This window comes from Corvus brachyrhynchos, unplaced genomic scaffold, assembly GCF_000691975.1.
Source record: "Corvus brachyrhynchos isolate BGI_N302 unplaced genomic scaffold, ASM69197v1 scaffold370, whole genome shotgun sequence".
Lineage (NCBI taxonomy): Eukaryota > Metazoa > Chordata > Aves > Passeriformes > Corvidae > Corvus > Corvus brachyrhynchos.
In genome coordinates, this window is record NW_008235977.1 from 3,286,527 (window position 1) to 3,299,302 (window position 12,776).

A 12,776-nucleotide genomic window follows, 5' to 3' on the forward strand; every position below is an offset into this window, starting at 1 on the left:
GTGGAACCAAACTGGGAATTGCTCCTGAATGTCTTGGCTCATTTTCAGGAAGGTGTTTGCAGAGTTCTGGAGACCACAATGTGATCAGACCGGGTCTTTTAATAAAGAAAGCCTATTTGAGGCAGACATGGTAAATTGCTGAAATGCTCAGACAGCTCTGATGATTTCTACTCTTGTAATGGCTGGTGTTCAGAAAGTGCTGGTGCTCTCTCTCACTTGTCACACAAATACAGAAGCAGATTAAAACAGAATCATTTCCCTGGTGTTTCATGCAGGAGGTGTCTTGTATTAAGATCCACCTGTCTGTTTTTAATGAGACGTAGATACAAATATATTTACATATTGCAGTTTTTTCTGTTTCAAAGTGCAGAACAACAAAAAATTCTGTGCAGGTCTTGGATTATGAGTTTTAGCTCAATTTTGCAGTTCCATGGTTTAAGAAATCCCCTTATTTCTCTGAATAGTAAGTTGCTCTGTTTTGAGATCTGTCCAGTCGTCGGTTCCTAATCCATTTAAAATGTGTTCTACTGGTACAGCACAGTGCTAATCTTTTAATCAGAATGTCGTGTTATGCTCAGCCAAGGGACTTAGAAAAGTATATATTATATCTACATAGTGAAATTCCTGAAATGACTATAATCTCAAAAATAAAGAATCAATCATGCTTATGTTCAAACACTGATAGCTGTGTTTAGATGAAGATACTTACACTGGAGGTGAAATTTTTGATGAATTGGTTTTATTAATGTAGCTTTCAGGGGGGAAAAAAGTGAACGGAAAATGTGGCCTTATTTCTTTCCATCTGGGTTTGGGAAGTTGCTGGAATATTTCATTTTCATTTGGTTGAGACTAGCATTTTTTTATAAGAGTGTCTTTGGCTTATCAGGAAGAAAGATTGAATAAGATCAAAACAATATTTTTGGAAGAGATAATATCATAAAACCTCACATTTCTCTGCTTCATTTGACTTCAAGACTAAATAACTGAAATGGAACTACATTCTAAATTATAACCATGAAACTGTCTAGCTCTTTTCTGTACTAAAGGCTATTTATATGACCCTTGTGCTCTGAAAGATAAAACAGTCTCCTTTACATGTGAGATGATAATTAAAAGGAACTAAGCCAATATCTAGATCTCTTGGCTCTGTATTCAGCAGCCAGCTCAGCATTCCCAGCAGAGGTGTACAAAGCATTACTTTTGACAAATGAAGCAAAGGCTGAAGATTATCTATATGATGGTAAAAACACATTCACGTGCTCTGTAGCACAGCGTAAGGACGGCAGGTACAAGAGAAAACACAGAAAATTCATTAAGAGGTTGTTGCAGTCATAAATATGTAGTAATAGTACACCCTGTTCTAGCTCTCTTTATTTTTCATGTAGAATATGGACATCATGTAGCTGAAACAGAAAAGCTTACCATAGGCTTAATTTTTCCTCTAGGTTTTGGAGCTCAGCACCTCAAGTAGCAGCATTTGTGATCTGAATGGCATAATCTTGAGAACACAATTTGCCCTGAGTTCATGGAATCATAGAATAATTTGTGTTGGAAGGACATTAAAGATCACCTAGTTACAACTCCCCTGCCATGGGCAGGGACACCTTCCACTACACCAGGTTACTCAAAGCCCCATCCAGCCTGGCCTTGAACACTTCTGGGAATGGGGCATCCACAGCTTCCCTGGAAGTTAACAAACTGTATAGCAGAGGACGTTGTCTTTCTCATGGCTGTACTGTAGGAACTGCTGTATTCTTTAAGCTATGTTCAGGTGGCTTCATGGCCAGTATTTCCTCTAGCTGTTTTTGTAACAGCTCACAACCACCCTACTGTCAGCCAAGGTGAGCTGAGAGCGGTTGTGCCCTGTCAGTTCATCTGAAACACATAGCAAGTTCACATCACAGTGTATTCAGAAATCCAAATTCCTTGGCCTCTGCCTTGAGGACATTGACCACATCTCATTCTGTTACTGTCACCTGCCCTGATCATGGATTGTCAGGGTTGTTTGAGTGCTCCATTTTGCAGTAAATATGTGCAGTTAGCATTTATCTGAGTATCTGTGAACAGACTCTTAGCATAGGACTGCTTAACTTGATTAACAGCAGTTCGGTTAACCTTCATAGGGAAAAGTGAAAGTACACAACTAGGATTTCTGCGTGGTTTGGCACCAGAACTCCTACATGGGGAAATATCTCCGTGTCTGTTCCTGTTCAAAGAAGGAGAAAGCTGTAGCTTAGTCATGTACTAAGAGTGTGGTTTAAGGGGGAGGGCACAGCAATATGGGGGCTGCTAGTGGAATTCACCCCTTTTAATTAGTATGGTCATGTGGCTGAGCTCCTGGGGTTCTCCAAGGGATTTAGGTTAAGCTTAGAGCTCTCAGAATGGTCAATCCAAGATGCCTGGAGGGAAGCAGGGCTCAGGGCCAAAGCAAAGGATGGCCAGCTGTGAGAGTTGCACCCTGTGCAGTCCTTAGCCATGGAGATCAGTGTGTCCCAAGCCACACATTGCAGCCTGGGGTGAGGGTGAGTGGAGCTGGCTCTGGGGTTGGTGGTGCTGGGGCCTGTCCCTGCCAGAGCCCTGTAACTCGCAGCAGAACCAGGCTCATTCCCTGCCATGCTGCACATGCAGTGAGCAGAGCTGCCGGCACCGAGCCTGGCTCAGCACAGGAGGGGCAGGGAGAATGAATGAGATGCACCATGAGCACACTGTGCCTAAACGTCACCTTTAACACTAGGGGAAGGCTCCTGCCTTAACGTTAAACAATGTTAAAGACATCATTGATCCCACTGAGCCCCCCTAACACCTACTTATTTCAGACCTTTCAGTGCAGACTAAGGACATAAGGGAAATTGAAGAAGGTGTGTGTGGGGAGGAGAGGCATACCATTTAAAATGGAAATTATTTTCTCAAGAATTATATTTAGGTACGAGTTTGTGATAACAAGAAATGTACTGAGGTCAGAGGTGTTAGGTGTTTTAAGGTTTTCCCAAGGCAAAAAATAAATACAATGGCATTGTGCTATCACAGCAGAATTTTGGTTTCTGACTATCAAACTGGATTCTTAAAAAGCAGTAAGTCCCGCTTAAGGTAATTCCCAGTGTTTGTAATTAGCACCAGATAGCTTGTGAAAATAGTAAATTAGATTTAATGTGAGCAATGAAAATGCATGTGTTGCAAGTGTATTGAAATATTTCCCTGCATTGATCAGAGTTGACAGAGGGCTGTGTACATACAAAGAAACCCTAAGTAGAGGAAGACTGTGTTGTAGTTATGTCTAAGCTGGCTGTGAATGAATTTGAGGAAGTTTTGCTGATGTGAAGGCGATATATTCTGGGTTTAGAAGCTACTCTCAGGCCTCTCTGTCAACATATGTGCATGCTCTATTGCTCTCAGTGCAGTCTCAATCAGAACAAAGGCTGACAGCACAGAGAAGCTTCTAACAGCAGAAGCTGTAAGGGACAGTGCTTGGGAAGAAGACAGCATGTGGTATCACTGCAATAAAAGTTAAGGGTTTTAGCAAAGTTTAGTCAAGACCTTAAAACTCATGGCATTTGACTATTACATGGTATTGTACTAGGTAAAAAATATTGTACAATATCTCCACATTTCTGTAACTGCTTCTGTACTCTACCTCTCTTAAAATGTAAACCGCTTATTTCCGTAATTACTATGCAGGGAGCTACGTAAAACTCTAGAGTTACAGGGAGGTAGGGAGAATTACATTGCAGAAGAAAAATAGGAGACTTGATTAATAGAAGACAATGGACTCAGTTTCCTTTTCTATAAAGGTTCAAACCTTCTTTGAAACAAATGTGGAGCCTAATCATAGAGGATCAATATAATTTATTGAGCATCATATAAAAAATGCTCATACCTTTGTGATTATGTTCTGACGGAGTCAGAGGAATTGTTCCCTCAAAAAACCTCTAGAAATGGACATAGTGGTGAGAAGAATTCATTGAATTATTCACAGTCAAGAGCAGCAGTGTATGCAGGTACATAATTCTAACATCTAGTTTCTGTCTAATTTCTCTTCCTCAAATAGAGAAAAAGCATCACTTTTATATAGTAATGAATCACTTGGACACGAGTGTTTCCTACTTATGGAAGTTTCACATAAGAGGAAAGCACTCTATGCTGCACTCCTTTGCACAGTCTTCATCACTTTTACTGGATCATCAATAAAAGATTTTACAGAAAAGTCTTACACTTTAAAATATTATAAAATAAATGCTTAAAACCTGTGTTTGAGACTATGGAAAAAGGGAGAGCTGTTTTTTAGGATGTATAGAGAATCCAAAAGTTACATTTATCCTGAATAGAGATGCATCTGCAGCTACAATATAGCTTAAAACATTATGTGCCCATTCATGTGACTCTATGTCTTCTGCTGAGAATACAAACTGTGGTGCAAAACCAGTCTTGGGGCTGTTTTACAAAGACTGTTCCTCTTGGTTGCAAAAATCTTTTGTGGGTTTTTTTTAATCGTTGACATCTAAAAATTGGTTTACTCTTCTTCCTGTGGGGTATGAACCCCAAAAAACCAAAGATGGATTAGGAAAGGAGGAGTTGAGGCTAAATATGAACATGATGAGAAGCCACTGCATTGTTTTTGCATTAACATCTTGTCAAATATCTACCAGTTTACAGAATCACTGATGAGAAATTTGACTCAATTTGCAGGGATTTCATTCCAAAAAGAAGCTGAGAAGCTTGTTAAGTGGGAAAGAGATTGTAAGTTAGCAAATGTTTCCCTTCTGTGATTCTGAATAAGATTTACCCTTGAGCCTCACTATTAAAATTAGTAAAAGTAAAATACTGTTTCTATTTGCAACCCTGTAGAATGAATACACATTTATTGAAACAGTCTGTGGTGGAAAAAGCTAAATAACCTCATATAAAGTTAAGTGAAACCATTTCTGAAAATTCAGTTGCATGGCAGAGAGAATTGATTCACAGTTCTAATTTAATCAAATGAGAGGAGTATAGTAAGCACATATACTAAAAATGACATCCAAAGTTAAGCCAGTTAAGAAGGCATCAGAATAATCAATGTAGCCAAATCAGTAAGAGATAAATCAATTCACAGTCCATGTGAATTAATCTCTACAACTTTGCAGATGCCGGTGTGTTTGGAATTGTTGAATCAAAGGTTTCATTTGAGTATAACGCACCTCCTGCAATTATGTAAATTCACATGTATTTTTATTTTACAAATGTTGAGGAATTCTCATTCTTAGGCTTCCAATTTGTCGAAACAAAAAACATCAAATAGAGTGAGGAGAGGAACACATGGGTTACTGACCATTCTTATCCAGCAAAGGATCAATACCGTGTTTTGTTTCAGGCAACTAAAGGATTCTGTTAAAATTGTGGCTACTTTAACTTATCAGGGCTCAGGTAGGAAGAAACTCAGTTACAGCTTTGTTATACAGAGCATCCCAGCATTCCTGTCTGGAAGAGCATGCACAATGTAGTTACCCTTGGGTATGAAGTCACTTAGACTAAACACTGAGTAAATTGGTGAGATTTATCCAGTATTTTCTAAACTACAAGCTTGTAATGAACATTTCAAATTGCAATACTGTGCCCTTAGTTAACCAGTTGCTTTCTGGAGTCTATATTTATGCAAAAAATCTCTGTCAAAAAATATTAAAAAGTAACTTCACTCCTGTAGCTGTATCATACTGACCATGTTCCTGAACTGCTGCAAGAAGATCCCTAAAATTCCAGAATTAATCAACAACAAAATACTTACATGTTGTTTATGACTGATGAATGAAGACAGCTGTTTGCTAGGTGGAAAAATCTTGTAAATTATCAGTGAAAAATAGCTGAAAAGCCTATGTGCATTGAGAGAAGTTCAGATTGTGTAAATACAAACAGATTTTTCCTATAAATCATTGGGAGACATATAAACAACAGCCTGGGAAAATCAGGCCTTGAGGCTGCCTTGATTGCTAAAAATGAATAATGAGGTTTATAGCTGTGTTCAAAAAATGATGGACATGAAACTAAACAACCTGCATGAAAAGTAAATAAGTGGCCCTGGAATTTGGTATCCGAATTCTGCATACATTCCTATTACACTTGAGTTAAAGAGGAGGTCTCAATTTGGACCTTCCAACAAAAGAATTTACTACCTTGTAATTCTGAGCAAGTTTTTGAAGGTGTTTAGGTCCATGCCTTTCAATGCTTTTAGCTTCATTTCATGCATAAAAACAAAATTATTTTTAAAAGTGATTCTCTTGTGATACCTGTGGGCATTTTTACACAACTTGGAAGGTAGACAAGAAACAGCCACTAATGTAAAAAGTCTGCAATGCTGTGGTTTCCCAATGCTTTGTATATGTCCCTGGCAAAGCCAGTCTGTTTGCCATCATTTTAACTATTTGAATCATCTGAGCTCATTTCTATTTTGGATACACTTCAATGCCCTAAAGAAGACACTTCCAAAGAGCAAACTGGGTTTTTTACTATCTGTGCTGGAATACAGGTGCAGTGTGTAGTAGATGAGTGCAGTCCATCCTAGCAGTGATAGTCAAGTGATGCAGGACATTGCCACTGTATTAGAGATGTGCTGCATAGTAAATGGTACAAATATGTCAATAGTTTGATTCTTTAAACTTAACCCCTTTTAAATGTGCAAAGCACTTCATGAGCTGAAGCTACAGTAAATTGAAAATTGATGTTTAATGTAGATGGTGGGGGGGTTGTAACTGATAGGATTCTCTCCATCTCCGCTGCTGTGCTGGGCAGTCATTCCTATCCTTCTCCTTCATGCAGAATACTTCTACTTCTAGCTTTTCCCAACTTTATAAGATTGAGCAGCAGCCATTCAAGCTCTCAAATACCAGAAGTTAGAGCTTGTTTTTCAGCATACTGATGAACTTACTTCAAGGAATGAGGTTATTGGATGTAAGCAAATAAATGTCGGAAAAATCAATTACCTTTTGTTGGTCAACTCTTAGCCATCATTTAGATGCGCTTGATCAACACAGAAGGGGAAACATTGTTAATTTGGACACGTCAGAGCATCTTTCTGTGCTTTTTACAATATTAATGAAACTAGAAAAGAGCTACATTATGTTCTGCAGCATCTCCACTTCAGACAAATGAGTAAACCTCACTATTATGTTTGTAATCAGGTAATGTAAACTAGGAATATTTTGATTAATTTCTTTTAGAGTTGTGAACTCATTATTGCTTTAAGGACAAACATGCTGGATAACAAACCATTACAAATAGCACGCTGTTTTCCATAGGCATGGAATCCCTGTTGTGTGAGCAACGCCGTGGACACAGCCAGCTGGGTGGTTTTTGTATTGGCTCACCCACCAGTCTGGGTCTGGCAGGTGCAACATAATACAAATATGGTTAAGTGGCTTTCAGATCCAACTGAGGCCCAGAAGCAGGATGCTTGTTTTCCCAACCAAGCCTGGCAGTGCACAGAGCCTGCTCAGGTGGGTCTGGGCTGCATTCCCAGAACCAGGAGTGAGGGGAGCAGAGTGGGAAGACAGAGAGTCAGCCCCTCAGCAGAGCTTGCCTGAGTTCAGCCGGGCTCATTGGCTTCAGGTCGGTGCCAGACTTCCTGGATGTGCACCAGGACGTGCTCTGCTGCTTCTGCAAATAAACTCTCCCAGAGCAGCGAGCAAGGGGAGAGGCTTCTGAGCTGGCTGGAGCCCAGCTCAGTAGTACACAAATCACCTGCCATCACTCAGTATCCTATCCCATGGATAATGGAGCTGACTATACTTGCAAGTAAACAGAAGAGCCACCAAGACAGCAGCTCTGGCATTCCTTCTGTAAGGGTATGAAATGTTAATGATATACAGGAGATAAATCCAGGCCTAAGAGAGGCAGTGCTAAAAATTCCTGGTATTAAGGAGGTTTGTGATGGCAGCAAAGCTTTGCAGTGCATCATCTATGTGTGCTGTGAAGCCTCCATAAGAGGACCCTTGTTACTTAACTTTTCTTTGTTGGGGCAGAAGAGTGACAATACCTTAAGACCACTAGTTGATAATAGTAATATAAACAAGGCCCTGGCAACCTTCTCTAACTGGATATGCTTTGACCAAGAGGTTGAAGTAGATGGTCTCTTAAGGGTCCCTTAATCCTACATGATTTTGTAGCCAAGACACAAAGGCTGTTAGCAGTGCCTCACTTTGTATATTACACCTATTCCATGGATTCCAAATCCAGCATATTCGATGGATTGTGTGCACCAGCTGTTGTGTTTCATAATACGTGGCTACTAGTTAGTGCAGTACATGTTACCAGCACTCTGCTTTTATCCAGTTCTGTCTTTTAGTTGGGCAAGTTGGTGTTTAGTTCACATGAAGTGTATGTAATCAGCATACAGAACCCTTCTGATTTTCACCCTTAGTAAACCCTGTTCTGTAACTCTGATTCAGGCTCATGCATGGCATGTGAAACCCCACGTACCTAACGTGGTGACTTACTTTGGCAAGAGACAAAGTTTATCTCTTGGGAAGCAATTGAAGGATGTTTTAAGTGGTCTCTTGCAGAAAAAGTGAAATACTGATTGGTCACAAGTTCTCCATGACAGCTGACAGGCAAAAGTAGCGTGCCAGGGTAGAAATGATGTATTTTGAACAGTGATGACATGTTGAGTTAGAACATAAGGCAAATAGAATAACAACAGATTGATTGAGAGGGTGAGTGGAAATGTGAAATTCGTCAAAGATGAGTATTGTAAAGTGGCCTTGATCATCATATGCCCGATATGTTTAATTGCCATCTCTGCAGGCCTCGTGCCATTATCTTCAGGTAGAAAAAAAATGCATAAAAATTATTCAGCTCTCATTTGTAGCAGTCATGTAATACTGCAGTAGCAACACAAACAAGGAACAAAAGTGTTTGAAAATGTGAAACTTCCCATAAGTGTAGTGGGGTGGTGGAGGGAAGGATTCCCTCATCAGAGGTTAAAAAGAAATTAATCCAACATCAAGGATTTGCAATTTGCTTGTAAGCAATCCCATCTGGGTCAAAGCAAGGCAACACATTAGTCTCTTATGTAGCTATGAAGCAAAGCTTCCCACTGGAGCAGATTTTCTCTCTGTATTTAACAGTTTGCATGAAATCAGTTTGAGCTGGGCTGCAGTTCAAGTGAATAATGATCATCATGATGGGGTAGAAGGCTGGTGACCATTCAGGATTGGGGTGACACTGATAATCTGGTGTGAATATTATCAGAATGCTGGGCATTTCCCAGGCACCCATCTGTTTTTAGGTAAAGAATTTACTGATCTGTACATTTCCAGGCTTGACTTACTCTTCAAAGGTTTATTCTGCTTTATGTGCAAGGTCAGGTCAAAATCTTGATAAGCCATGAAAGACTGGCATTGATGACACCTTTAATTTAAATGAAAGTGTTTAAGTATGATCCTTTTGGATACAAAACCTTGTGGACTGCCTAGCACATGAGCAATGTCAGCAGCTATTTACACACATGGGTAAAAATTGAGCAGTGGTAGTTTATCAGAGAGATAAATTTGGGAACTTACTACACTGTTAAATGAAACGTTTATATTGAAATGTCTCCTGCTGTTTATTCTTCCTGCCTCTCTCGTATGAGGCTCTAAACAAAACAATAGTGCTCCTTTAGTATGGTCTTCCAGTGATATTTGTTAGGCTATTTCCCTAATGGTTTGCAGTCTCTTGGCTATTTTGTTTTGACAGACCCCGTTGTGAGCTGTCATGGCAGAATGCAGTTCTCAGTAGCATGAAATTACCAGCAGGCTTTGTAAGCAGTCAGTGAGGTCAGGCTTACCTGTCCAAATAGGGCCTTTTTAAAAAGCCAGCTGGGAGGCAAGAGTGGCCTGTGGCTCTGCAGCCCATCTGCCTCCTATCAAGCACCATGTGCCTGAGCATCACTGCAGAGGCGGCCTCACCTTGCATAATGTTGGGGGTTCTGGGTCTTGCATCCATAGATGAGGTCTTCATAAAGCAGAAACCAGCCCAAGCCACAAAGGATGGCATTTAAACCATAGAAATAGTCGAGCTACCAGGAGAAATTATCATGAATGTCATTTACATGCTGTAAGCCAAGACACCAACAACTGCCCTTTCAATCTAACAAGGCATAGGATAGAATCCAGAGAGCCAGTTTGATGTCCTGTCTTTACAGGGAATACCAGTGCCAAGATCTCATGTCTGTGTGTATTTGTGTCTAGATACACATGTGTATTTATCTCTCTATCCACACCCACAAGCACGTTGTGCTGTGTCCTTTAGTTTTCACGGTAAGCAATTCCTGTTGAAATGACCTGGCTCTGGGTCAGGTTCCAAACAAGCCAGCAGAGAGACTGATGTGGACTCTGGAAAGCATTAATGCTTAACAAGTGCTTAGCACAGAGCTTCGTATTAATCATGCTGCAGCAAAATCTGCCGTGTGCTGTAGTGTACAGGCTAGATCTCATGAAAAATTAATCTGCAGACATTCTTGGGCTCTGCAGAAAATAGCCCAAATCCATGTTTCTCCTGAGAAAATTATTTAAATTCTCTAGTTTGAGAATTTAAAAAAAAATTTCCCACTGCTGTTACCTAATTCAATGGTGACTGTGAAACAAATGAAGAGTAGCTATGAAGCAAAGTAAGCATGGGTATCTAAAATAAATTTTTCCTTGGAAATACAGGTACTGTGCAGAGCACCTGGGGCAAAGGTACCTGCTATGCTGCCCTACAAATATTGTTTCCCATGTGTTTAAGATGCAAATATATGCTATGCTGGGTGCTACGAGCACCATAATAACTTCTTATTTATCCCATTTTGCAGAGTAACTTTAATTATGTTTTACTGAAAGCATCAATTTACTATAAACTAAAGTATATTTCTTATTACTGTTTTGCTGTTTTCATAAGTCCATGGCATAAATACAGGGAAATGTTTGTTAGGAGATATTGAAGACTGTAAGAATGTCTTGGCTCTCCTTTTGAAATCTCTCAATTAACAAGCGTCCTAAATATGAAAATGCAAAAAAAAAAATGCAGTTAAAATTGAGACTCTCCATAAATTGTCTTTTTTGCTTTTCAAATAATGTGCATGGTTCTGTAATAGAGCAGAACAATGTAAATGAAGCTCTAAAAGCACAGCATACCAGAAACAGATTCTAAAACCCATGTAGTAAATTACAAATTTGTAATTAAAATAAGAAACTGAGAAAATAACTGTTTGTGGGCTTAGACATAGAATAGCTCTATGCAATTAAATAAAACAAATCTGTGATATTTTCCATTTCATGGAATTTAAATTTTTATTAATTCATTGTGTTGACCAACCTTGTTGATGTCCATTATAATCTGGTATCAATTTCAGTAGAGAGAGACTGGATATAAATTGGCCAAAGCAATAACTTAGTTCAGAACATTTTGTAAGAACATTTTTTTATGAGAGAGGATTTTTAAGATTTTGTGGGATCTTTGAGCAGTACAAATTGACCTAGATCAAATTAATGGTGCTGGTATTTTACCAGTTGAGAATATGAAGAGGAAGTGTTCCCATTTTTTTAAAACTTATTTTGTAAATTGAAAAATACAGAGGACCAAAAACGTTCTTAGGAGCTCTCCATCCAAGTTTTCCAGCAAGAAGTGGTTGAGGAAGGCCATCTCCACAACAGGAGACTTACATGTTTTTTGAGTTAGATAGGAAGCCTGGAACTCAGGGCACCTCCTAAATGTGCTATTCATTGCTTTGTGTTTATTTTAGGATCCATTTCCCTGGGCCTTTTCCTTGTAGGTGCTTCTATTTCAGTAAAAAATATTATGTTAGGAAGGTTCTATGGGTTGAACTCCCTCAGTTAATAAGGTGCCCTAACCAACAACTGCCTGTAACTCAGGCCTGTTGTCATTCAGGTGTTAACGGGACAGCAAAAATTAACTTCTGCTGCAAATGGGGTGATTTCCCTAGAGTATGCAAAATGGGTAATTACACTACTAACTGTCTCTTCATTAAAGAGTAAAACCAATTATTGCATGTCAAAGAATAAACCTTTGAAGAAGTTTGGGTGTGTCCCCGAACAGGTTAGAATAGATCATTCTATAAACTGAAATTTTTGTAGTTTGAGAGAGCTGTTTCTGACCAGGTCTGGTCTGAATCAGTATTTTCTCCAGCTGTTCACTCACTATGCTCCCTTCTCTCCATGCACAATTTAACTTACATTGAGCTAAGGCAGTCTCCCCTACATAGCTAATAACATGCCCCTTTTTTCAGTTCATTGATACCTATGGCTGTGGCTGTGCTCTGATTGGTTTTAGTTCTTTTATTTTTATATATACATCTGTATGTCTGTAAGTTTTGCACCATTTACTAAGCAGTGATGTAGCTCGGTAGGAGGAACATTAATAAAAATAACTCACAGTTGTTTTGGGAGCAGTAATGTTGCCTCTGCATCTTGAAGAGGCATTTTAAAGTCCAGATCTACATGAAAATTAAGCAATTCTATAATCACAGGAGAAGAAAATAAAAGGAGAGGGAGGGAACAAGATTGCCTAAATTAAGGAAGAAAAAAAAAAGCAAGAGAATATAATTGTTTTGTAACAAGTGCAGGTGCAAAAACCCAGGTCAGCTAAGGGTGAGGAAGAAGAGAGTGGCTGTTAGGAGGTTAAGAGAGCTGGGAGCAAGGGAGCAGATTTAAGGAGTCAGCAGGCAGGAGAATGAGACACTTCTGAACTGGAGGTGGAAGCAAAGAAGGGAAGAAAATGAAGGGGAAGTGTTAAAGCCGCAGTTAAAGAAGGCAGCAAAACTGTGAGTGAGG